This window comes from Eschrichtius robustus, chromosome 9 (genome assembly GCF_028021215.1).
Source record: "Eschrichtius robustus isolate mEscRob2 chromosome 9, mEscRob2.pri, whole genome shotgun sequence".
Classification (NCBI taxonomy): domain Eukaryota; kingdom Metazoa; phylum Chordata; class Mammalia; order Artiodactyla; family Eschrichtiidae; genus Eschrichtius; species Eschrichtius robustus.
The window spans coordinates 70,907,435-70,912,092 of NC_090832.1; the positions used below are offsets into that span (position 1 = coordinate 70,907,435).

The 4,658-nt window shown below is 36.1% G+C and overlaps 1 non-coding gene across 1 annotated transcript; it reads right to left on the reverse strand.

Annotated features, from left to right (window-relative positions):
• Positions 1 to 200: 200 nt before the first annotated feature.
• On the reverse strand, positions 201 to 326 carry LOC137769763 (small nucleolar RNA SNORD22). The gene has a single exon (XR_011075075.1). It is a non-coding gene; the product is annotated as a small nucleolar RNA SNORD22 (small nucleolar RNA).
• Positions 327 to 4,658: the final 4,332 nt, after the last annotated feature.

Consider the following 4,658-nt stretch of genomic DNA (forward strand, 5'->3'; position numbering starts at 1 on the left):
GTGTTGAAAATAGGTCTTTTCTTTGGAAAGTACCACTGTAATCTAAGCTTAGAGGTATCAAATATAGCTTATTAGAGGAAGAATAGGAATGAATTGTCATGAAAATTTTGAATTGTATTTATTGTTTTTATTTTTTAATTAAAAAAATTTTTTCAACCAGTAGTTTATTTCCCCCTTTCCCATGTGTAGAAATTCTTATGATCCCTCAGATAGTTCCTTCTGGAACAAGCTTTCCTCTTCGCCCCCAGCCAGCCCCAGTGGGTTTGCCTTTACAGGCTCTGGGACTAGGACAGGAGGTAAGATGTCTGAGTGTTTCTTCACTGGGAAAATATTTATTGTTTTTAATTTGCCTTCCAGTATTCAAATATTAGTTTATAAAATAGTTGTTGGAAATGCTTAACTTATTTATTATATTCGTGAAAACTATTTTTCTTTAGCAGGCACTTTGGAGGGAAAGTGGGACTTTGGAAAAATCCACAGCTGAGTGAGAATGAAACATACATTTTAAACTTAATCCATTTACTTTAACACAAAATGGTAGGCACTTCTATCTGAACTCCAGATGTCCTGTTCAAAATATCAAGTTGAGCACAGGAATCGTCTTCCTCTCTCACCTTCCATCCCCTCCTTTAAAATTCCAATGAAATGACAAGAGGATATATTTCTAAAAAAAAAAAAAAATCCACAGTAACACTCTAAAACTTTTAGAAAATGTGCCATCAATGGGCTAGACATTTTTGGCACTTTTCAGCTGGTATTGGTTTGATGGAGAAATCAGAGCAGAGAAAATTACAGCCCAACACACCAGAGGTTTTGTGGCCAGAGGAAAAAAAGCATAGCAGAGCCTGAGTTAATTCCAAACTTCAAAAAGAGAGAGAGAGAGAGAGGAAGGAAGGGAAGGAAGGAAGGAACGAAGGAAAGAAGGAAGGAAGGAAGGGAGGGAGGAAGGAAGGAAGGAAGGAAGGAAGGAAGGAAGGAAGGAAGGAAGGAAGGAAGGAAGGAAGGAAGGAAGGAAGGAAGGAAGGGGAAAAAAAGAAGAGGGAAAAGAAAGGACTAAACAATTCCACCCAAGACTAAAATGCTAAAGTAATGCACTTCTAGAATTAGGTCCCCCCACTTTGGCAGTGGTGGAGATCCCCAGCCTGCCTCTCTGTTGCCCATTACTTAACCTTGACGAAAAGCTGCTCATCAAAATGCCTTGTCCCATCACACAAAGCATATGTGAAACCACCTAATCAAAGGAAGGATCTGTTAAGAAAATGGATTTACCAGTCTCTGAGAAAACCCTTTCCAGCCACTCATACTAAGCAACCAAGTCCTTTATCTAACATGATTGAATCACCAAGGATCTCCAGATGTTTAAAGGAAATCCATAGCATGAAAAAGGAGCACCAAGGTGAGCAAACAGAACAACTGGCCTTGGAGAAAGCAAAGATAATTCAGATACCAGAAGTTAACTTCTTATAAGTCTATTCTCTGTAAAATTCAGGAGTCTGCTATGTTTATAAAAACACACTGCTTTAAAAAAGGAGCAATAAAGAAAAAAAGTTTTGTTTTGCACAGCAAAGGAAACCATAAACAAGACCAAAAGACAACCCTCAGAATGGGAGAAAATATTTGCAAATGAAGCAACTGACAAAGGATTAATCTCCAAGATTTACAAGCAGCTCATGCAGCTCAATAACAAAAAAACAAACAACCCAATCCAAAAATGGGCAGAAGACCTAAATAGACATTTCTCCAAAGAAGATATACAGATGGCCTACAGACACATGAAAGAATGCTCAACATCATTAATCATTAGAGAAATGCAAATCAAAACTACAATGAGATATCATCTCACACCGGTCAGAATGGCCATCATCAAAAAATCTAGAAACAATAAATGCTGGAGAGGGTGTGGAGGAAAGGGAACACTCTTGCACTGTTGGTGGGAATGTAAATTGATACAGCCACTATGGAGAACAGTATGGAGGTTCCTGAAAAAACTACAAATAGAACTACCATACGACCCAGCAATCCCAATACTGGGCATATACCCTGAGAAAACCATAGGTCAAAAAGAGTCATGTACCAAAATGTTCATTGCAGCTCTATTTACAATAGCCAGGACATGGAAGCAACGTAAATGTCCATCGACAGATGAATGGATAAAGAAGATGTGGCACATATATACAATGGAATATTACTCAGCCATAAAAAGAAATGAAATGGAGGTATTTGTAATGAGGTGGATGGAGTTAGAGTCTGTCATACAGAGTGAAGTAAGTCAGAAAGAGAAAAACAAATACAGTATGCTAACACATATATACGGAATCTAAGGAAAAAAAAAAAAAAAAAAAAAAAAAAAAAAAAAAGGCCATGAAGAACCTAGTGGCAAGACGGGAATAAAGACACAGACCTACTAGAGAATGGACTTGAGGATATGGGGAGGGGGTGGGGTGAGATGTGACAGGGTAAGAGAGTGTCATGGACATATATACACTACCAAATGTAAAATAGATAACTAGTGGGAAGCAGCCGCATAGCACAGGGAGATCAGCTCGGTGCTTTTTGACCACCTAGAGGGGTGGGATGGGGAGGGTGGGAGGGAGGGAGATGCAAGAGGGAAGAGAAATGGGAACATATTGTATATGTATAACTGATTCACTTTGTTATAAAGCAGAAGCTAACACACCATTGTAAGGCAATTATACTTCAATAAAGATGTTTAAAAAAAAAAAAAAAAAAAAAAAAAAAAAAAAAAAAAAAAAAAAAAAAAAAAAAAAAAAGAGTCATGTACCAAAATGTTCATTGCAGCTCTATTTACAATAGCCAGGACATGGAAGCAACGTAAATGTCCATCGACAGATGAATGGATAAAGAAGATGTGGCACATATATACAATGGAATATTACTCAGCCATAAAAAGAAATGAAATGGAGGTATTTGTAATGAGGTGGATGGAGTTAGAGTCTGTCATACAGAGTGAAGTAAGTCAGAAAGAGAAAAACAAATACAGTATGCTAACACATATATACGGAATCTAAGGAAAAAAATAAAATAAAATAAAAGGCCATGAAGAACCTAGCGGCAAGACGGGAATAAAGACACAGACCTACTAGAGAATGGACTTGAGGATATGGGGAGGGGGTGGGGTGAGATGTGACAGGGTAAGAGAGTGTCATGGACATATATACACTACCAAATGTAAAATAGATAACTAGTGGGAAGCAGCCGCATAGCACAGGGAGATCAGCTCGGTGCTTTTTGACCACCTAGAGGGGTGGGATGGGGAGGGTGGGAGGGAGGGAGATGCAAGAGGGAAGAGAAATGGGAACATATTGTATATGTATAACTGATTCACTTTGTTATAAAGCAGAAGCTAACACACCATTGTAAGGCAATTATACTTCAATAAAGATGTTTAAAAAAAAAAAAAAAAGTTTTGAAAAAAATGTGTATAATTATTGAATTAAGAAATAATCATTGGATTTAATAAATTATTAAATGCACATATTTGACTACTTATCTGGTAAACTGTGATCTAGTAATATGGATGATAGAGTGGAGAAAATTTCCCATAACCTAGAACACAACATCTTAGAAGTAAGGGTTTCTGAGTGACAGCAGATAGGAGAACATAAAGAGATAAAAGAAGAAAATGTCTCTACCTTCAGTTTTTGGTCTTCAGTTTACCAAGTGCCAAACAGCATTGGAAAATATTCCTCTGTAAGTATATCCCACTGAACATTCACAACCCCAAGGATAAAGAGAAAATCATAAAAGCAGAAAGGAAAAAAACCCCAAATTACCTGCAAGAGAATAGAACCAGATTGACTTGAGATTTCTCATTACTAACAGTGGATGCTAAAGAAAATTGAGCAACATTTTCAAAATTCTTAAGGTAAAAGATTTTGAATCAAAAATTTTATACCACAATTTATTTTCAAACACATTTTCAGACAAGTAAGGATTTATGAAGTTTACTATGAATACATCCTACACTTTAAACATTAATTTGTCAAGAAAGTAGTACAATCAAACAAAACAAGCATTTCAGGATGAGGGTCGTGTGGGATGTGAAAGTATTGATAGCTACTGTCACTCAGAATAGAGAAGAAAGATGGCAATAAATTTAAAGAAGATTCATTAAGCCTTGATTCTTGGAAGCGTCTACTATGAGTGGCAAAGTTTTATTGATATGGAGTTCTCATTTATGGCTTCTGCCATAATAGTTGATTCTACAGGGAATAATGTTTACATGTTTATATTGTATTGATACATCCCATTGGGGGTTTCATTTTTAAAATTATCCTACAGGAGAAACACAGAACACATATAGAGAATTCTACAAGAATATATAGAGATAGATTGAAAGATAGATAGATAGATAGATAGATAGATAGATAGATAGATAGATGATAGATATAGATAGATTGGTAGATTATTGTGAACCCTAGAAGTATAAAAATAAAGGTATAACTAAAAATATTTGGGAAGTAGACTGAGAAAAAAAGGTGGAAGGAAAATTAATGTGATAACATCTTCAGGTTTCATTGCAGAAGATCAATAGATAATGTCTAAAGTTTATAAGTTTAGAAATAGAAGTATGACAGCAATGAGAAAAACCAAGTCAGAAGAAAAGGTTAGCGAAGGTTCCCTCTGTGAAGGTGGTG